Source organism: Sciurus vulgaris (genome assembly GCF_902686455.1).
Source record: "Sciurus vulgaris genome assembly, chromosome: 1".
Lineage (NCBI taxonomy): Eukaryota > Metazoa > Chordata > Mammalia > Rodentia > Sciuridae > Sciurus > Sciurus vulgaris.
Window position 1 is genome coordinate 71,568,662 of NC_136461.1, and position 23,875 is coordinate 71,592,536.

Consider the following 23,875-nt stretch of genomic DNA (forward strand, 5'->3'; position numbering starts at 1 on the left):
GAGCAATATGAGTAAAACACAGAAACTAACATAGCAGAGTTTGTTTTTTAATTAAATAGATCAGCCCTCCAAACTACATATTCTTACCCACTTTAATGTAAAACAGACTTTTCTAATTCATGTTTCCCTACTTGCTTTTAATTCAACAGGCATTTGTTGAACAATTACCAAATAAAATACACCAAATAAGTTATGATTTCTTTCTATGTTATGAATTATAATGGAAAAAGAATTTCATAAAAACACTAATTGAATACAAACTTCTATTCTTTCTTGATTTTGACTTCTTAGCTCCATCAAACTCTTCATTATCTATGATCATATCAATAAAGTCATTTTATCATGTCTCCCATTTCTCAACTTTATATGAAATATTGGGATGTTTTGATAATTGAAAAAAGGTTTTTTTAATAAATATGCATTATATGTATGCATACATATAACATCTATATGTGGCTTTAATACCTTATATCCTGACAAGCAGAAAGTCCTATATATCACAGTGATCTAAACAATAAAAACATTTAACAGATATTATTGATTGCATCTAGTAAGTACCAATTAATATGGAAATAATATATATTTTTTTAAAAAACAGAATTAAAACCAGGCATGGCAGCAACTAAGAAGGTTAAGGCAGAAGGATCTCAAGTTCCAGGTCTGCCTGAGTAATTTGGCAAGCCCCTAAGCAACTTAGCAAGACTCTGCCTCAAAATAAAAATTTAAAATTACTATAGGACAGAAATGAGAATTAAAAGAGAATTCCAGAGAGCATACACATCACTCCATAAAAATCTGTTTTAGGAATCCATAGGAAAAAGTCTGCCAGTCTTTCTGAGAAGTTAAACTTTAAAATTTCTATAAACATCATGCAATTTTCAAACAAAAGGGAAAAAATTATGTAGCACTTTTTTTCCTTAAATTACTGGCCCAGATCAAATAACTTTATGATCTTCTATTTTATACAGCTTCACATAACACTCCCAGGCTTAGTCATTAGAAGCAAAAGCCAGCATGTTGAAACTGACTGGCAAGCAATACTGCAGATTCATGTCAGGAAGATACAGCCTACAGCACCCAGAGTGCAAAGATGTCCAAAGAAGGTAGAGAACTGGTCATAAGCCAGTTCTCTCCTTAGATCACCAACAGAAGGAATAGGAATGGACAAATTCACAGCTTGCTGTTTGAATTTCAATTTGGCTCTTCTAGCCAAAAAAAAAAGGTAATGGGGCAACACACACACACAAAAAAAAAATGGAAATGGGGCAACACAAATGTAAAAACTTTCAAAGCCAAAATGTGATTCCACGGTAGATGATTTAGGTATGTTTTTAGAATACAGCACTGTTTTTCTTATTTGCTTAATGCCATATATAAGAGTTATGTGACTATGTCACCTAAAAGTTTAGATTGCCCTTTAGATACCATTCCCTGCAAGAAGCCTGTATCAATGCACTTCTTGTTTTCCTCATTTTGTCCATTAGATTTTATGTAACATTTATCTTACCTACTTAATATATAACTAAAAGCCATAGAGTAAAAATAATAATCTTTCATCCACTATGGAATCGGAGGCAGCTCTCAAACAGATCATAAAAAAATGAAGCAGGCACAAGTCAGAGAGCTTAAGATACCAATGTGCCCTTGTATGAACCCATAAAGTTTTTCTTTCTCAGCTTTTTAGTGCATTTAGGTGACTGTTCACAAACAGACAAAAATACACAAGTAGAGAATAGAGCCTAACAAAGGGACCCTTAGCCAAAACTCTATCCAAATGAGATGAACAAATGAGATGGGTAAATTACAGGCACTTAAAAAAAGAAGTAGTAGGATTACCCTTCCCAATCACTCTCTAGAATGGTATACTGGAGATTCCATATATTATAGAGAAGAAATGTTCTGTGTCAAAAATCAAGTATAGTTCATCTAAACCACAGTAAGAATGGCTTACACAGAAAAGACTAAGAAAAATAAGTGTCTGACAAGAATGTGCAGGAAAAAAAGAAGCTTGCATACTGTTGTTGGGAATATAAATTAAGACAGGAAAAGAAATCAGTGTGTCAAAGAGACACCTATACTCCCATGTTCACTGCAGCAGTATTCACAATGACCACAAAATAGAAACAACCTAGGTGCCCATTCAGTTATTAGTAACAAAGAAAATGTACACATACATGTACATACACAGTCATCCAGTTTTCCTGAGAAATTATAAATCTCATCCATAAAAATAAGACTTATATTTTAATATATGTTTACAACTGACTTTTGAGAAACAGTTTAAACCAAAATTATATCACAAGGCCTTCCAATAAAGTAAGAAGTACTTTCGTATTCAGAAAAGGAGAAATAAATGAGAATGATAGGAGATATTTATTTAAAACCCTCAAATTCCAATCTAGTGGTGATCAAAATGAAAATTTCTAATATGAAATACAACAGTACTAGAGTATAGGGTATATATTTGAGTCTTAATTTATTGGTTAGTTCAACACATACCTAAAGAGCGTGGTGGACTCAGAATCGTATGACCATGACCTTCCCACTGGATTAGTTCAGACAGGAAGGACCTGGGCCCCTCTCCTCGGGGCCCTCCCTTGGAGACAGAGGAGATCAGTTCTAGCTTCAGCAGCCTGCAGACACAGGATGAAACTGGGTTAGTCCTCTGTGGATAGCCCAGGGTGGCTTTAAATGATGTGGAAAATGTGTGGAGACTGCAGGATTTGCTAAAGTCAAATTCTTATGGGATTAATAAGGGACGAAAATCCTACTCTTAACAAAGACTCAAAAGATTTAAAAAATCAAAAACCTGATAGGTTCCTCTGATAGCTTTAAAAGACCACTAACAAAGCAAGTAACCCTTGTGGAATGCTTGTGCAATTACTACAATGTGTAGGAAAAATCACCTTTTATGAAGATGCAAGTATTAGAACAGAAAGAAGAAAGCAAGCATATGGCTCAACCCAGTAAGATGAGAGCTCTTCACTTGCCAAATGTGATAAGCCACATGCCCATACCTCCAGCTTTACTTTTCCTCTTACCTTGGCTGCCTTAAGCTATGATTCTCAAACTTTTTCATTTAGGAACCCTTTACACTCTTTAAAAGTTATTGAGTTATATGGTTTAGACCTTCAATATTTACATGTTAGAACTTGAAAGTGATTTTTAAAACATTCATTATTAAATGTTACTAAAAACAAAACATTTTATTTAAAAATAACTATAAATTTCAGAAACAAAAAAAAGAGAACAGGGAGATAGAGATTGTTTCACACTTTTTCAAATCTCTTGAATGACTTGGTTCACACTGGACAGCTGTATTCTTACATGTGCTTCCACATTCAATTTAAGTTGTTCTTGTTAAAGAATATGAGAATCTGACATCACAGAGATATAGCAGCAAAGAAGAGGCATGAAATCTAAATTAAATTAATGAATCTTTCATTTTGTGTTACATCAAAATGCACAAATATCCGAAACACTCTTGAGCAAAAAGAACATTGGAGACAACACACTCCTTAATTTCAAAATATTTTATAAAGCAATTATGGTCAAAGGAGTATGATAATGGCACAAAAAAAGACATATTGACCAATGGAAAAGTATTGAAAACCCAGAAACAGACACACACATTTATATTCAACTAACTGATTATTTACAAAGATATCAAGAACATACAATGAGGAAAGGATAGTCCCTCCAATAAATGGTGTCTTAGCCCATTTTCCGTTGCTTGTAACAAAATACTTGGAAGTCAAATAATTTTTAAAGAATAAAACTTTATTTACCTAATGGTTAAGAAGACTGGACTGCACTTCTAACAGTATGGCCCTGGCATCCAGGAAGGGCTTCTTGCTACACTGTTAACATGGAGGAGGGCACCACATGGGGAGACAGAGCCAGCAAGCCAAAGAAAGGCTGGCTTGTATAACATTCCTGCCATAACCCATTTATCCATGAATCCATAAATTCATGGACTATCCATTTGTGCTGGTTGAGCACTCATGACCCAATTACCTCTTAAAGGCCCAACCTCCCACATATCAACAATGGCAATCAAATTTCATCATGAGTTCTGGAAACAATAAATCATATTCAAACCATTGCAAATGATATTGCAAAAACTAGATATACACATGTAGAAGAATGAAATTAGAACCTTATTCCATATACAAAAATTGACTCAAAATGGTTTAACAACTTAAACATAAGAACTGAAACTATAAAACTGAGAATAACAGCCTTTGGGGCAAGAGTCCCCTATATTTCTCCTTTACTAGCAAAGCAATAAACCTTCTTTTTCGTTTTTCTCAAAACCATGTCCTCATTATTGGATTGGCATCCAGAACAAGAACTGAGCTATTGGCAACAAATTTGGCAATCCAGATGGGACCAGAAAGCAGTCCTTGCTCATCTTTCTTGTCAGGCCTGGCTCTCCAAGGAACCCCACCTTCATGTTGAGGATTCACAGTGCTGGCAAACTTGTTGAGAGTCAACTGCAGGAGAGTGAGGAGATGGATGAGTTTGCCTCGGATTGAACCAGAGGCACTGTTCCTGTGAGTAAGGCGAGGGATTGAGTTCCCAGCAGCTGCTGAAGCGCCTTTTGCTTTGGAGAACTCCCGCCTTCTGTCCCTGAACAGTGTAGTTTGCTCCATCATGGTTCACTTTGAGAAAAAAAACCAACTCAGGTCTTCATATGACTTCAACTAAGTCAATTTCTGATCATTAACACTGTTTCCTAAATGTATAAGAGATTTAAGGCTATCCTTTGATTTTTTTTTTTTTTTTGTTAATCCATGCAGACCTGTGATTATTGTTACCATATGTTCTGTATTCTAAATTATACTTTAAAAGTTAAACTTAGTTAAATGTAAAGCTTAGGAGAGCACTTTGCGAAGTTGGTGTTATCCAAAGTAAAATTATCTGCAGCAAAAGTCTTGGATTTGTATAGAAATAATAAATTTGGTTGGTATTTATTCCTGTCATTTGATGTTTTATAGCTGGATAAAGTAACCTGTTGTCAATAAGTTATATATACAATTTTGTGTTATTCTTCATACTGAAATTGGAATTTAAATGCATTTTTAGAAGATAATAAGCAGATCCTAATCTGTTTAAATGTGACACTGTAAAACATGGAAGCATTCTGCTACTTTTTCCACAAAAAGGAAGTTAAATGCTCTCTAACCTTTCTTTGAAAAAAAAAAAAAAAGAAAGAAAAACTGTAAAACTTCTAGAAGAAAACATAGGGGGAAAGTTTCTTGCCACTGACTTGGCAATGAATTTTTGGATATGATCCTCAAAGCACTAGCAAAAACAGAATGGCATCAAATTAAAAAACTTATGTGTACAGCTAAGGAAACAACAGAGCGAAGAGACAACAAAATAGGAGAAAATATTTACAAACCACCCATCTGATAAGGGGAGTTAATATCCAAAATATATGAAGAATTCAAAAACTTCAATAGCAAGAAAGCAAATAATCTGATGAAAAAAAGGGGGAAAGAATGAAAAGTCATTTATCAAAAGAAGAAATACAAATGGACAGCTGACATATGAAAAACTGTTCAGCATCACCAATTATAAGGGAAAGCACACAAAAACCACTGTGAGATATCACTTTATATCTGTTAGAATGGCCAGTACCAAAAAGACAAAAGGTACCAAGTACTAGAGAAGATGTGGAGAAAAAGAAATTCTTACACTCTGTTGATGGGAATATAAATTAATACAACCATTATGGGAGACAACATGGAGGCTCCTCAAAAAACTAAAAATAGAACTACCACATAAGCAGTGATCCCACTTCTGGGTGTATATCTAGATATCTGGAGGAACTGAGATCATTAGGTTGAAGGGATATCTTCACTCCCAGGTTCATTGCAGCAATGGAGCATTATTCACAACTTCCAAGATATGGAAACAAGCTAGGTGTCATACCAACAAATGAATGGGTAAAGAAAATATGGGGTGTGTGTGTGTGTGTATAATACACTATGGAAAACTATTCACCCTTTAAAAGAGGAGATTCTGTCATTTGTGACAACATGTATGTATCTAGAGGACATTATGCTAAGTAAAATAAGCCAGACACAGAGGATAAATAATAATCTTATTCACATATAACATTTAAAACTCATTAAAAGTAGAATGATGCTTACCAGAAGCTGAGATTGGGGCAAGCATGATGAACTGTAGGTCAAAAGGCATAAAATTTCTGACTGGCAGGAAGAATGGATTTTGAGCTTAACATGGAAAAGTGACTGTAGTCTACAATAAAGTATAGTGATGTGACACTTAACAGCAGGGATATGTTCTGAGAAATCATTGTTAAGCAATTTTGTCAGTGAACAAACATCATGGAATGTACATAGTAGATATAGACTACTATACATCTAGGTTATATAGTATAGACTATTGCTCCTAAACTATAAACTGGTATAGCACGTTACTGTACTGACTACTGCAGGCAACTGTTACACAATAGTAAGTATTCATATATTGAACACATGTAAAGATAGAATAGAAAAACTGGACAACAGAACTTTTTCAATTCCATTATAATCTTCTGGGACTATCATCATTGTCTGAAACATCATTGTACAACACATAACTGTATTATATGTCTTAAAATAACTAAAAGAGTATATTTCAAACATCTCACCATAAAATGACAGGTAAGTGACATGATGGACATATTAACTGACTTCATTTAATCATGTTACATTAGATATACATATCAAAACAAAAATATGTACTATTGTAATTTGTCAATGAAATATAATAACTTTAAAAATTCAGTGATCTATATTATACTTTGAATAAAAGTTTTACCTGTTCATCATTCTGAAACATACTGAATTAGTCATTACAAAATACTGGTTTGCTCAGCTATGCAGATCTTCCAAATGTTGATATATTTCATTATACAGTATTTAAAAAACACTAAATGATTTCATCGAAAGCATATTTAGGTACTGGGAAGAAGAAAAGCTCACAGTGGTGGATTAAAGTTTCCAAAATTCTGACTTTTTTCTTATAAATACAAATTTTGTCATTTGCAACAAACACTGATTTTCCTTGAAGTGATAGGCTCATTTCATTTTCATGAAAAATGACTGCCAAACACCCAAATCTGAAAAAAAAAAAAAAAAAACTGTTTTATGCTAGTCTTTCTTTCAAGTAAAAATGGTATGGTATGTCAAAAGCATCTAAAAATATCACACAAGTGATTTTCTTGAGACAGTCATCAAACTTTGATGTACAGCAGAAATGCTCTGTGCATACTTTGCTGTGAGTAAAACAGCACATTAAAAACCATGTACACTGATTCTGAAACAAACTGTAATAGATTTAATTTTTTCTGGTCCTGCTTTTTATATACAACTGACTACCCTGGAAATTACCCATCATAAAACAATGAAAGGACTCTGAAATGTGAAAGTATAAAGGCAGACTAGCCTTAGGAACTTCAGGATGTAAGAAGCAACAATGTGGTGAGTTCCCTGGGTTTTCTGTTTATTGTAGATTCCCCAGAACATCACAGAATCTTCCACCCATGAATACCAACAGGCATCCACAAAAAAAGCCTTCTCACGGAACCTGTACCTCCACTTCACAAGGAAAATGACTTCAGACAGTCTGATTCACTAGCTTGGACAGTGTCAGCAGAGACTTTTGTCTTTCCTTCCTCCACCCAGAGTCATGAGGCAATGGCTCTGGAAAGCATGAAAAGATATGACAGAACCTACACACCAAACCTAAATAGGGTGACCGCCTGCTAAAAAAGTCTAGAGTTAAATAGGACTGAGAGTCTCCCAACATAACAACTAAAATGCCAAGAGTACCATCAAAATTCATTTGTCACACCAAAATTCAGGAAAATCACAAACTGAATGAAAACAGACCATCAACTGATGCCAGCATCAAGATATATCAGATACTGGCATCATACTGGAATAATCCCAATATAATCAGATACTAGAGTTAACCAGAATTTTAAAGCAACTTTTTTTTAAGATGCTTCAATGATCAATTTTTTAGTTCTCTTGAAACAAATGAAAAAACATAAAACACCAGCAATGAAATAAAAGTTATGAAAAAGGATCAAATGGAAACCATAGCGCTCAAAAATATAACTGCTAAAATTAAAATCTTGCTGAATGGTATCAATACTAAAGTGGTAATGACTGAGAACAGAACTACTGAGCTTGGGAAAGATTAATGAAATTTATTAAACTCAACAACAGAGAGAAAGCAGGCTGGGAAAGCCTCCAAGATCTAAGTGACAATAACAAAAAATCTAACGTTATCAGGCTGGGTAGCTCAGTGGTAGAGCTCTTGCCTAGCATGTATGAGGCACTAAGTTCGATCCTCAGCACCACATAAAACTAAACAAATAAAATAAAGGTATTGTATCCATCTACAACTAAAACCATTTTTTAAAAAAAATCTAATGTTATTAGTAATTAAGAGAAAGAATATAGAGTAACAAAGCATTTGAAGAAATAGTGATTGAAAACTCCCTAAGTTTGTCAAAAGACAAGCCTCCAGATTTAAGAAACTAAGTGAATCCCATATACTAAGACATATCAAAATCATATTTATGAAAACTAAAGACAGAAAAAATCTTAAAAACAGTAAGATGAATGACAATATTATTTGTAAGTTAACAACAATCCAAATGACAGCAAATTTCTCATCTGAAACTGTAGAAGCCAGAAACAGGGGCCCATTTCTCAAGTGCTAAAAGAAAATACTTACTTACTAACCCTATCTACTATATCTGGCAAAAGTGACATTCAGAAATGAAAGACAGAAAAGACATTCTAGACAAAGGAAAACTAATAATTTATTAATAGCACACCTAACTTGAAAGAAAGTCTTAAGAAAACCTTCTAATACAAAGAAAATGATAACAGAAGACTGGGGTCTTCAAAAAGGCAAAGAGAATAACAGAAAAGGTAGAAAACAGAAGTACACATAATAGCCTGTCACTAACCTCATAAAATTCTATAATCATTTTTTGCAGGAAAAGCAACATGTCACACTGTTACAGTAGTCAATGTATGCAGAGGAAACACTTCATTATATTTAAAAAGTGGAGAGGGTAAAAGAACCTACATGGAAGTACAGTTTTCTATATCATGGTTAAATGTCTACAGTAGGCTGTGACAAACATATAAAAGCACCCAGCAAGAAACCCATATAAAAAAGTGATATAACAAAAAAAATCATAAATAAATCAAAATGCAACTCTAAAAAATGTTCAAGTAACCCACAGAAAGGCAAGAAAAATAAACAGAGAAAACACACAAAAAATAGGAGGAAAAGGGAAAACTTGACATATCAATAATTACTTTAAATGTAACTGGTATAAATACATCAATTAAAAGAGAGTTCAGCAGAGTGAATTTTAAAAATATAAACTAATTACATGTTGTCTACAAAACAACTCAATTTTCACCCATAATGTCATAGGTGTGTTGAAAATCAAAGGATAGAAAAAATATATCATACAGTCATGAATTTTATAAAGCAAAGTATCTTTATTGATACATCTAAAGCAGAATTAAAAGCAAAGAAAATTATTATGGGCAAGAAGGGCCATTACAAAATAATAAGAAGCTCAACTGACAAAGAAAATAAAGCCATCCTAAATGTGTATGTGCCAAACAATAGAGTTTCAAAATACACAAACCAAAAACTGATATACCTAAAAAAAAAATTTAAAAATTTACATATGTAGGTGTGAACTTCAATACCCAACTCTCAGCTATTGTAGTACTACTAGACAAAACTGTCAGCAAGAATACAGGAAAGTTGAGCAACACCATCAACCAGTAGCATCTGACTGACATTGGAACACTGTACTCAAAAATAGAACTCATATTCTTTAAAGAGCCTACAGAGTTTTCACCAACATGCACTACTGTGGCTCATAAAACATACATAGGTAGTTTAAAAGAACTTAAACCATGTAGAGTATGTTCCCTGACTTAATGAAATTAAACTAGAAACCAACAGCATAAATAACAGCAAAACTCTAAACACTTGGGAATTAATATGCTTTCCCAGTCAGGTGTGGTGGCACATGCCTGTAGTCTCAGCCACTCAGGAGGTAGGTGGGAGGATCACTTGAGTCCATTAGTTTAAGACCAACCTGGGCAACACAGTAAACTCCATATTTAGACAGAAAATAGATAGATGATAGATAGATAGATAGATAGATAGATAGATAGATAGATAGATAGATAGATAGATAGATAGATAGATAGATAATAAAATGTTTCTCAATGGTCGACAGGCCAAAAAGGAAGCCTGAAAGGAAAAAAAAAATTTAATTGAAAATGAAAGCAAAATACATGAGAATTTGTGAGATAAAGACAAAACCATGTTGAGAAGAAAGTCTGGAGCATTAAATGGTTACATAAGCAAAAGAAAACAACAACAAATCAATGATCTAAGTTCCAGGGCTGGAGTTGTGGCTCAGTGGTAGAGAACTTGCCTGGTGCATGTGAGGCCCTGTGTTCAATACTCAGAACCACATATAAATAAATACAACAAAAGATTCACTGACAACTACAAAAATATTTCTTAAAAATCTAAGTTCCTACCTTAAGAAGCAGAAAAAAAAAATGCACATATATGTACATCGATGTAAATATATATACATATATGTATATAGATACATGGATTAACTTGAAAATAGTGAAATAAAAATGATACCTACAAAAACTAGATTTTCAAAAAATGTTAAATCAATAAACCTCTAAAAAGACTGATAAAGATATTTTTAAAAGATAAGACACAAGTCACCAATATCAAGAATAAAACAGACTATCTCAACAGAATCTATGGTCAATAAAAGAACAACAGGGGAAAATTCATAAGGAAAAACTGTGAATAACTTTACTCATAAATTCAACAACTTAGAAGAAATGCATCAATTCTTAAAAAACCACAAATTACCAACTCTTAGGATAAAACAGATAACCTGAATAGTTCTCTAATTATTAGAGAAATAATTTTGATTTTGTCATTTAAAAGTTCCTGAAAAGGAAATATCCAGGCCCAGATGGTGTCACTGGAGAATTCTGTCAAACAAAAAATTTACACCAATTTCATACAACCTCTTTCAGAACATGAAAGAGAAGTGAAAAATACTCTGACAATCAAAACCAAATAAAGCACAATAAAAAGGAAACTATGGATTAATGGAAAATATATTTCTCATGAATTTAGATGCAAAATCCTTAACAAAGTTTTGCAAACTGCATCCAACAATGTGTGTACATATGTGTATGCATATGTATGTATGTAAATAATGTGTGTGTGGACATGAAAAATTGAATCTTGTTTCATGTGTGCCAGACTGATTTGATAGTTAAAAATCAAGTAATGTAATCCACCAAATAAACAGACGAGGGAAGAAAAACCATACACACGTATCAATTGGCATAGACAAAGCACTTGATTCAATTCAACAACCATATAGGACAAAAAGACTCATTGTACTAGGAACAGAGGGGAATTTCCTCAACCCCTTAAAAATTATGTACAATTTCAGCCCTCCATATATGTGAGAGACTATTTCCGAGACCCTCCATGGGTACCAAAATCTCTGCGTGCTCAAATTCCTTATATAAAATGGCATAGTATTTGCATATAATCTACACAAATTCTATATTCTTTAAGCCATCTCTAGATTACTACCTAATACAACATAAATGATATGTACATAGATATTATTCTGTACTGTTCAGGAAGCAATGACAAAAAAAGGAAATGTGTGTATGGTTGGTTGAACTGAATGATGAAGGACCCACAGACAGAGAAGTATAACTACAAAAAAAACTACAGTTAGCAACATAATAGTGAAAGACTAAATGATTTCCTCTAAGGTTGGAAAAAGGCACCCTCACCACTTTTATTTTCATAGTACTGGAAGTTGTAGTTGTTGGAATAAGGCAAGAATGATAAAAGCATATAGATAAAAAGAAGAGAAAAATATTTATATTAACAGATGACAAAATCCTATACATTAAAAAATATTCAAAAGATCTTCAACTTCTAGAACAAAAAGCAAGTTTGATAAGGCTGCATGATATCATATCAAGATACAAAATCTCCAGGCGCAGTGGCTCGCACCTATAATCTCAGCGGCTGGGGAGGATAAGATAGGAGGATCACAAGTTCAAAGCCAGCCTCAGCATCTTAGCAAAGCCCTCAGCAAGACCCTGTCCCTAAATAAAATACAAAAAAGGGCTGGGGATGTGGCTCAGTAGTTAAGTATCCCTGAGTTTAATCCCTGGTGCCCCTCCCAAAAAATCAACTGCATTTCCACACATTAACAAAGAAATGGAAACAAATTTAAATTTCCCTATCATGTACAATTGCTCCAAAGAAAATTTAAATACTTAGATATAAATCTAACAACACATGTACAAGATGTATAATCAAAATTATAACATGCTGATAAAAGACACCAAAGAAGACTTAAATACCTGGAAAGACATGTCATATTCATGGACTGGAAGAATCAATATAGTGATTCTCTTTAAAATGGTTAATAGGTTTGATACAATTCCTATTAACATTTAGTTAAATTATTACGACAAAATCCTACACTGAATAGATACATAAGTGGGTCTTCACTGAGAAAAAGTCAATCAAATTAAGTATGATTTGTAAAATAATTATGGCGGGTATCATAATTACATAGTTGCAAAATAATCTTGTAGACTTTAAAGAATAAGGAGAAAAAGAATTAATAAATATCAATTTGAAACAATTTCAACAATACATTCTTTAAACTGCTAAAAATAACCTTTGCTACATAAACCAAAAAAGCAAAAATACAAAAATGAACTACACCAAACATCATTTGGTTTTTCAAAACTGGGGACTGAATTCAGGGGCACTTGACCACTGAGCCATATCCCCAGCCCTATTTTGTATTTTATTTAGAGACAGCACCTCGTTTTGCTGAGGCTGACTTTGAACTCTTGATCCTCCTGCCTCAGCCTCCCGAGCCACTGGAATTACAGGCATGCACCACCGCACTTGGCCCTAACATCATTTTTTCTGCACTAAAGGGCATAATCAACAAAGAGATAAGATAACACACAGAATAGGAGAAAATATTTATTTGCAAATCATATCTCTGATAAGGGGTTAACATCTAGAATACATAAAACTCCTACAATTCAACAAAAAAAAAATCAAATAATGCTATTTTAAAATAGGCAAAGCACTTAAAACAGACATGTCCCCAAAGATGATATACAAATGATCAATTAGCATATGAAAAGATGCTCAACATCATTAATTCTCAGAGAAATGAATATCAAAACCACAATGAAGTATCACCTCAGAAATCAAGAAGTATTGGCAAGTTGGGTTTGGTAAAATTAGAACTTTTATGCACTACTGATGGGATTGTAAAATGGTGTAACTCATATGGAAAACACTATGAAATTTTCTCAAAAACTTACAAAATTCTACTACTATCTGATCCAGCAACCCCACTTCTGGGTCTAATCAAAAATAAATACATAAAAGCAGGATCATGCAGATATATTTGCAAGTCCATAATCATAGAAGCACTAGTCACAATAACCAAGAAAAGGAAGCAACACAAATGTCCAGGGATAAATGAATGGATAAACAGGAATATTATCCAGCCTTCAAAAGGAAATTCTGACATATACACAGATGAACTTTGAGGAAATTATTTTATGTGAAATAAGTCAGTTACATATGATTCTACCTGTATGTGATATTTAATGTGATCAGATTCACAGAAACAGAACATAGAGTGGTGGCTGTCTGGGTGAAGTGGGAAGAAAGGTGAGCTGAGTTGCTCAATGGGTACAGAGTTTCCAACAAGTAAGATGAAAAATTGTGGCAACCAGTTTCATAATAATGTGAATATATTTAACATGCTAGGCTGTACACTTAGAAGTGGTTAACACTACTGTTAACTACTTATGTATTTTTATCAAAATAAAAACTATTAAAAGAATCCAATACTACAATATTAACTGGCAAAAACTTATGCACTTGTGGAATGCTTACCTGTCAGAAATCTCCCAAAGAATTACATAAATAGCAATATTTTTACACTATTCTGAAAAAAAAAGAAGTTAACCACAGTAGTCCACCCTATTGGATCCTAAAATCTCAGATAGTACTAGCCCTTATATATACTGTTTCTTCTTATACATACTTACCTATGGTAAAGTTTAATTTATAAATTAGGTACAGTAAGAAATTAATAACTAATAATAAAATCAATTAAAACAATATACTGTAGTAAAAATAATGTAAATGCGTCCCCACACACCCCACTCTCTCCTTCTCCCCCTCCAAATACTTATTGTACTGTAAATCTTAACAAACTCTGTATATTTTTTTTTCTTTCCTTACTAAATTGAGAACTTTCACCTTTTCAGTGAAAGGAAGCACTTACAGTTTCTCATTGGTCTACCAAACTGCCAGCATCGCTACTCTGCACTTTGGGACCATTGTTGAGTAAAACCAGGGTTACCCGAACTTATAGCACTGGGCTGCTGCAATGGAAATGACTACTAAGTAACTAACGGGTGGACAGGATATGAAGCCTAAATACACTGAACAAAGGGATGATTTCCATCCAGGCTGGAGAGCATGTGAGGGCATGAGACTGCATCATGCTTCTCAGAATAGCATACAATTTAAAAAGTATAAATTGCTATTTCTGGAAATTCCCATTTAATATTTTTGGACTACAGCTGATCACAGGTAACTGAAACCCTGGAACATGATAACATATATAATGGAACTATTGTATTTTGTTTTCTTCCAGAAAATATGATAATCACTTTCATATTACCAGAATATATATAGTAATAGAGAGAGAGAAAAACTCCAGGGTCATACCAGTAGTTCATTTTTCTTGGAGATCTAAATCTCTCTGTTCATAGGTTTTGTTCAGTGTATTTGCTTAACTTCATTTCCAGTAAATGCTATATTTTACTACCTTCATGCATTCTATATTTGGATTATTCCAATTACTTGTAAGTTCTAAAATCAAAATTTACAATTACATTGTTAAGCACAATATGGAATTATATATGCCATACTATAACTAATGAAAAATGTTTAATTTTTAATTCTTAATCAAGGATGAAAATAGCTCTTTTTTTAATTGGCAACCTTTGTAATATTATTTCTATTTTTTGAATTTTTTTATTTTTACAGACTGCATTTTGATTCATTATACTCAAATGGGGTACAACTTTCCATTTCTATGGTTGTACACAATGTAGATTCACACTATTCATGTACATGAATCATACATGTACATAGGGTAAAGATGTCTGTCTCATTCCAGCATCTTTCATACCTCCTCCCCCTCCCCCTCTCATTTCCCTCTATGTATTCCAAAGTTCTCCATTCTTCTCTTACCCCCACCCACTTAACCCCCATTATGTATCATCATCCACTTATCAGAGAAAACATTCAGCCTTTGGTTTTTTGAGATTGGCTTATTTCACTTGGCATGATATCCTCCAATTCCATCCATTTTCCTGCAACTGTCATAATATTATTCTTCTTAATGGCTGAATAATATTCCATTGTGTATATATACCAGTTTCTTTATCCATTCATCTATTAAAGGGCACCTAGGTTGGTTTCACAATCTAGCTATTGTGAATTGAGCTGCTATAAACATTGATGTGGCTACGTCACTGTAGTATGCTGATTTTAAGTCCTTTGGGTATAAATCGAGGAGTGGGATAACTGGGACAAAAGATGGGTTCATTCCAAGTTTTCTGAGGAATCTCCTTACTGTTTTTCAGAGAGGCTGCACCAATTTGCAACTCCACCAGCAGTGTACAAGTGTACCTTTTTCCCCACATCCACACCAACACCTATTATTGCTTGTGTTTCTGGTAATAACTATTCTAATTGGAGTGAGGTGAAATCTTAGGGTAGTTTTAATTTACATTTCTCTAATTACTAGAGATGTTGAATACTTTTTATTAATCACCTGTATATCTTCTTCTGTAAAGTGTATGCCTAGTTCCTTAGCCCATTTATTGACTGGGTTCTTTGTATTTTTGGTGTAGTTTTTTAAGTTCTTTATAAAGAAAATAGCACTTAAAATGTATTATACACTCAAAATAACTTTTTAAAAGAGAAAATGACTCTCATTTCAAAGTGAAAATACCAAAACACATTAATAGTAAATGGTTCTTTCGGGCAAAAATGTTTATTTGGCACTGATATTTGACATGTGAAAAAGCACTTGCACAAATATACAGTCTGCTTAATTTTAAGATACAGTGACAACCCTTTCAAATTTCTCTTAGTATTTTTATATGTCAATTTTCCTTTAATTATAATGGCAAGTTCCAGAAATAACTTGTTTACATATTCCAAAAATAATGGGTTGAAATGTGTGTGTGTGTTGACCAAAGTAGAATGATGAGAACTGAAAATAAATGTCACAGATCAGTAAAAACATTCAATAAGTTACTTTTTCCTCAAACACTCTTAAAGAAGTAAATCCAAAAATACTATCCAATTAAGGGGCAGCTGTAGACCAGTTTCTAATACCACTATGATTCTGAAAGCTAATTTTGTCTTATTTTTTTTCTCTCTAGCTCTATTTTTTTACATTGTTAAATTGGACAAAATAGTACCTGCCAATCTTTAGGATTCTAGATTGAGACATGCTAGGTAACTAAATATCATCTTGGATGTGATCAAACCTAAAGCTAAATGAAAATACCTTCATCTGATTTCATAAATACTAAACTGATTACATAAAGTGTGCAATTTTATCATTCCTCTCCATAGAACTATCATGTATTTGTTGGTTAGCTGCAGAGTGTTCTAAATATAGACTGAGATGTGTGCTGAAATTATTGTCCTAATTTTTTAGCAATTGCTAGGAATGTTACACATTAGGCATAGAGTTTATTTGAAATGTACCTTAAAAAACAGATTTTAAATAATAATGACAAAATTACACATGAAAATTTTTCCAAGAAACTCAATAATTCAAATTAAATTTACAGTTCCTAACTTTTTCTACCAATACTGCACACACATGACATAGTAGGACCACATCACTTAAAACAGATTTTACACAAAGTTTAAGTGGGGTAACTTCACTTGTAAAAGAAAGACAGTACTACCCTAAACAAGAAGTATACATAAGCATCCTTAAAATTGATTCAAAGCCTCGAAATGATCTTGAAGCTGCTGCCTGGATTACTGCTGCTCTATCATCCAAATCTACAAATGCTCAAATTGCTTAAAAAAGATAATATCACTGCACATACACGAAAGGAGAAGCAAGGACAATTTTTTTACAAAAATAGGCTACTGCCATCTTGTCAAATTAGCTGTGGCACCAGTTCACACTTTACAAAACAGTATTTAAGAGAAATGTTCCAAAATAACCCTTTGTCAAATATAACATTCTACTTCACACGGCTAGGCAGTGGGACAAAAATAACACAGAAGTTTGGAAGCTCGGGTGCCACAGTACAATTTAGAAAAAGCAAACAATATAGGTAGTTCAGCACACCCAGTGGACCAACAATATCATCACTTTCAACAAGGAAAACATTTTCAGAGATCTTTGGGGCAGCCAGAGAAAAGATCAGTGAGCACTTGACCACTTAACTCTAAATCTTCAAAAGATTTAGACTGAGATTTGTGTATTGACCAGGTACTTGCAAGTTATAAAAAGAAGAAAATATATTTATCACTCACCTTCTGAGAGCCTAAACAATCCCAGTGCCTTAGCTCTGTCAACTACTATGTGTACTAAGACCAGAAGTGTTAACAGATAAATGTCAAATGGGAAATAAAAGCTAGCGGAGAATAAATAGGAAAGTATATTGAAATTTAACTTTTAAACACTAGGGAAGATTCTGAGTCTCACTTCAATTTCGAAAAATAATATATGAGGGAAATGGAAATAGATTTATCACCTCCTAAGAGCTTACGCAAATTGTTTAATAATGGGTCCCAACTACACACAGGACAGATTCTACCTGAAGTACTCTGCCCACCTGAATGTCCAGTTCCATCAGAAAACACCTCTTGGGACCTGAAAAGGGGGGAGAATGGCCAATTTGAGGTTTGTAATATGATGTTTTTGTTGTCATTGTTCCTTTTCCCCAAGAATGATAGAGTCTTATAATAAGCTGCCTCTGCTCCCTAGATCTATCCTCGAGATACATTCATATCCCTGACGTACTCAGAGATACTTCATGGATTATGAGCCTCAACAGCCTTGTGGCCCTAGGTAAGTAGAAAGCAGTCCCAGAAGAAGCTCAGGTGCAAACGTGGAAGAGAAAGTCAGAGGCCTGACCTAAGACCATGACAAAACTGGGTCCCTGTTCTTATGATAAGAATCAAGTGCAAAGTGTCCCTATAACAAGAGAAACTGAGGCAAGTCTCTCTCCCCCCGAGGGTAATTTTCTCTGGTAAAGAGATATTGGGAACAGGGGAAGGGAGTATCTGAATACTGAGGGTGATGTTAGGAATGTTATGCATCTTCCAGTGGCCACTGTTCTCAAAAAAGGTCATTTCTGGCAAATGTGCTCAAGGAAGGGGCAGGAATCTGCAGTGTCCATCAAGTGTGCTTTCCATACAGCCTTGTACTTGTACCCAGGGCTTCTGCTAGATGTGGGCAAAGTTCCCAAATTCCCATTGTCACCAATGTGAATTCTCCAAATAAGAGTGCAAGAGTGAGCTCATATCTGTGCTTTGAATTACTAGGATAATGAAGTTAGAGATGTGAGAATCTGGTACAAGTGGATGGAAGCTGAAGTCTAAAGTTACAGATAGGGTGTACAGTGTGTACTGGGGCAGGGAGGTGGAGATTTAAAGTTAAAGTCCCCAAATACAAGCCTATGACCAGAAAGTCAATGATCATGACCATTCTAAGACTATAAATTCTTGCTCACTTCACCCCCAAATATGTTCTCCCATTTTAATTACAGCTTCTCTCTTCCATAGTCCCAACTACCCATCTTTCTCCCAGCTCCTATGATTTAGTTAATCTTTCTAATCAAAAGAAGAGGTTGCCTGAAAGAGTATAATAAGGAGCTTTAGACTGTATTGGGTACCTTCAATATTAATATGCAATTATTCTATATTCAATATGTATATATCACATATGGAACATATAGAATCCAACAGCTTCAAAACTTGCTTAAACTACTCTAAATCAAAGAATTCATACCTTTTTACCAGAGACACTATCCTAAAGAATTAGTAGTCAAAATAAAGCAAAAAATTATGAACAAAGATGTCTATATCTATCATGGTGTTATTTATTAGTAGTAACTATATCAGTAAAATAGTGACTGGAATAATTAGGAAATTCTAGTACATCTACCAAGTAGAAAATTATATATTAATTTTAAATATTTACTGCCTAATTGTAATTCAGTGAAAACTAATGTTATAGCGTTTAAAGTTAAAATATGTACATACTAAGGGGAATGAAGGAAAGTGTGGGGAATGAGAATAAGAAAGACAATAGTAGAATTAACTGGACATAACTTTTCTATGTTCACATATGAATACATGACCAGTGAAACTCCACATCATGTACAACCACAAGAATAGGATCCTAAGTTAGACTCCATGTATGCATAATATGTCAAAATACACTACTGTCATGTATATCTAAACAGAACAAATTAAAATATATATACATAAGTAATTAATGCAGCACAATTAAAACTATACATGGAAAAACTCAAAATATTAGTCAAGATTGTCTTTACTTAGTAAGATGATGTGATTTTTTTTCTTTTCATGTTCTTAAAGTTTTTAAATTGTTCATAATTCTATAATCTGGTGTTTTTTTTTTTTTTTTTAAATAAAAAGGCAAATTTCCTTGAAAGGGAAGGATTTTATTTGAAATTTTTTTTTTCACATTTAATTAATATCAAATTATTTTACTATTAGGAAACATATTGGTTTCTGGAAAGGGACTTGGGGCAAGGGATATGGAGAAGAGGGACAAGAGAAACTTGACCTGCTTAGAAATCTACACTAGTTCTCTATTATTACCAGATCAGACACAGATCTCACACCAGACATTCAAGGTTCTTCATAATCTGTCACCACGTATCCAAAAGAGATGAGCATTTCTCACATTTGTCTCCCATTCTCTTTGCCTATGGAAATGCTTATCAGTTCTGAGGTTGGTTTGATACACTTCCATTCATGAAGACTTTGCTGATCCTCTGATCACCTCAACCTCTGCTATTTCTGCTTTTTCCTAAGGTGGTGCTATAGCACTTAATTCTGTGTCACCTTTTTCCAATATAAAGCCAATTCTAAAATATTTTGTTAATTACTCATGTGTTAAGTAAATATCTCCTTAGCTAGACTTTAAGTCAGGAATTTAGATGGTCTGCAGACAGCAGAAATTAGATAAATACATACAGGGAAAGACACAAAGTATAGTTCTAAAGCTGGGTTGATATTACATTCATGCTTTCAGTGATGTTATCTAAATAAAACATGATGTCTCCCTTTTAAAGTGTTGCTACTGACCATCCATCATTAGGACATGCACTGTCCTTTTTTTTTTTTTTTTTTTTTTTTAACAGCAGTGATGCTGTATTTTTGCTTATTCATTCAAATCAATTCTCCTGTACCCTTGGGATTCAAGAGATTGAATTGCAAAATGCCTCACCAAGGTTCAGAGTATAGTCAATAGATATATAAACACAAAAAGAAATGACCTCCTAGGAATCAAATTTAAGACTATATATAGAACCCTACTTCACTTATAGTCTTGTCTGAACAACAAATATGAATATGTGTTCAATTTTATGTCCTTATTTAGGCAGTGGGTTTTAGTCTATCAATCTCCCATTAAGTTAAGAAAGAATTCACCAATGTAAATGACTCAATACTTTAGAAATGATAAACTAAATGACTATGTTCCTATCTGCCATTAAATACGATTCTGGCACTTAGAGAAAATAAACATTTGTCCTATAGCATCCTGCCCCAAGACATCAACAAAGTTGTACATCTTAAGAGAAATTCATAAATCATGAATGAAAGCAAATCAAATGACCCACTAAAAAAGAAAAAAGAACGTGACATTCATTATTTTTACAGAAGGAGCAAACAAGGTCAGTATAATTCTTGACTGAAAGGTAGGGCAAAAACAAATCAATTCAATTCCCCACTGTACGGAACTCTGTTTTATGACAACATACATATTTTTTAAATGAGAGTGGTAGCACCTAAGAATAAATTCTTGTCCACATTATACCACTTACTGAGTACTCTTGGACATTCTGCTTTTCAGTTATTTTGTCTACAAAATGGAAGTTATTGCTGTCAAATTACAGAGCTGTAATGAACCAAATAACACGATCTGAGTCTGTTTATCTGTCACCCCATTGTGTGTGATGAGCCAAATGGTTGTTCTTATTTCAAATGTTACCTAAAGTTTAAAAAAAAAAAATCCAGATTTCTTTTTACTGCCCTAATTCATTTCTCCATGACTTTCTCCATGAGCATCCACCAAATTTCACTGCCAAAAATGTGTTGAACATCCATCATGACCTAGCTCTGCAATTGTTCAAATATTATTTTTTGCTAAATGCTTTCTAAGAAAATTGATTTTTTACACATGAAAAAGAAAAAAAAGTTCTTTTGTACTAAAAAAGCAATAATTCCACATACAGAAAGTTTACAGGTTGTTGTTGCTATTGTTTGAGATCATTTGCCTATGAAAATTCTATATTTGATAGCTAATACTGTGTATATACGTATACTTTGGACTCACTAGTGTTTAATACAGTAAAGTCCATGGCATTTGGAGTTAGGGAGACCTGAATTCAAATTCCTATTCTGTGACCTTGAGAATGTAATGTAACATCTCTGCTCCTCACTTTTCACATTTGTTTCTGGGTTGTTGTGAGGATTTAGTGAAATATTATATATAAAAGTAAGAGTTTAGGATATGAAAGTTTTACTTCCCACCTCCCTTAAATCTTTTCCTTCTGTGCCAGGACCAAACAAACCCACCCAGAATACAAGACAACTTTGACAGAACATCTCTCACGTTAGCGGAGAGAACGCTGTAGTATAAAATAAAGTGAATTGAGGGCATGACCCAATACAGAGAGAAGCAGAGAAACAGAGGTACCTACAAGGGCCCTAGACTTCACTTGGATGTGGGGGAAAGACATTAATCTGACACACTTTTCCAGAATGCACCCCATACTCACGGAGGTTTGTACTAGCTTGTGGGAAAAGCACGCAATTACAGAACAAGCCGGCAGGGATCCTGTCTGATCACCCCACCCGACCCCGACGCCCAGGTCGTCTACTGAGAGCCCAGAAACTGAGGTGCGACCCGCAACTGACCTCGTCCCCTTCCCCCCCTCCCCCATTCTGCCCAAACCTCTCCGCGCGAATGGTGCTGAATCATTAGCCTGACAGCAGCAGCTCTCCGTTCCGCTGCTCGGCTGAGGACACTGTCCCCGGGACGGTCACTGGGGCGGGGGGGAAGGGGGGTGCCGAGACCTCCGGGGCGAGGGGACGGTGGGAGGAGGTCGGGGAGGTGGCGGCAGCAGGTACTCACCGGGCGAGAGAAGCCCAGCCCCGGTCCTCGCTTCCCCGCTGCGGGCGGTCCCTCCGCGGCTCCCGCGCTCCGCCACTGGCCGGCGGGCGGCTGCCCGGTGCCCGGCAGCTCCGCTGGTGGTCCGGTGACCCCCTCCGCCCGCCCACCGCCAGCGGCAGCCACGGCTCGGGACTCCGGTGCTCGACCCGGAGCCGCTGGAACAGCTGTAGCTGCCCAAGGGGGTGGCGGCTACCGACGGGCCAGACCATTCTCCCGCCGCGACCGGGGGTGCGCGACGTGCCGAGAGGCGCGGGCGCAGAGGGCTCCGAGGGCTCGCGAAGGCTGGGAGCGACCAAAAACAAGGGAAAAGCTCGACGCCCCCCGCAAGGCTGGGGCTTGGGGACAGGAGGGACCGAGGGAGGAGCCCCTGCTTCTCTCCCCGGTTTACTGAAAACAGTGTTCTAGCTTTTCCTGGCACCCCCCTCCCCTTTAGTCTTGGTCGCGCTCAGGGCTCCTTTAGAACGCGGCAAACAGAGGACCTAGCAACCGAGCGCCTGGGCGGTGTCCCCTCCGAGGGAGATGCGAAAGGGCGTTGGCCTGCGCGCAGCGCTGCGTGCCACCTCCTCTGCCTAGCGGCCCCGTGGCACCAGGTCCTGGTGTGCGGTTTATCACCGACAGCTCGCCCACCAGACAGTGGAGCTTCTCGAATTTTTGAAGGTGCTCCTCAGATCCTTTAACTAAGTAAGCATCTTTGTGAAGCAAAAGGATAAAAGGGTATCCAAGACCGTGTTGGAAGTTAGAAAATAAAACCATGTGCAGCCCCATCCTGCAGATGCCTTGTACCTGCGGAGAAGTGAGGAAGAGTTGTGAATCACACTTAGTTCCAAATGTTAAACTACAGCAGTTGGAATATGTAGATTTAGGATGCTGTTTCAATTTCAATTCAATTTAGAGAGCTACAAAAGATTATAGAAAAATTCGGTGATATTTATTGCTCACCATGTTGAACATTAATGTCTGAGAAGTGGGAGACAATCATTTCCTTAATATGAAATGAACGTTGTAGAAACTGGGAAGAGCTCCCACACATACATTCCTTGGACTTGTGTGCTCCTGGCCCCTTTTGAAATCAAACACACAGGTTCATTTCAGACCATGGCAAAGCTCAATACAAGTGTACAGTTTTCCTTATAGAAAGAAAGAGAAGTGAATTCAGAATTAGCAATTACCTATAAAATTAAAAGAAAAAAGGCATCACAAATA

General features: G+C 35.2%; 1 protein-coding gene across 7 annotated transcripts in view; it reads right to left on the bottom strand.

Annotated features, from left to right (window-relative positions):
• TTLL7 (tubulin tyrosine ligase like 7) overlaps nucleotides 1–22,857 on the bottom strand; it is a 131,881-nt gene extending 109,024 nt beyond the window's left edge. For 3 of the 7 annotated variants that reach the window (XM_079139602.1, XM_079139608.1, XM_079139610.1), the window contains exons 1-2: nucleotides 22,634–22,856; nucleotides 2,500–2,633 (exon numbers count right to left, since the gene is read on the bottom strand). The gene's annotated coding sequence lies outside the window, so the exon portion shown is untranslated. Of the gene's footprint in view, nucleotides 1–2,499; nucleotides 2,634–3,275; nucleotides 4,767–6,161; nucleotides 7,992–22,633 lie in introns of those variants that run through there. The other 4 variants (XM_079139603.1, XM_079139604.1, XM_079139609.1 and 1 more) reach the window with 4 other exon arrangements.
• Nucleotides 22,858–23,875: the final 1,018 nt, after the last annotated feature.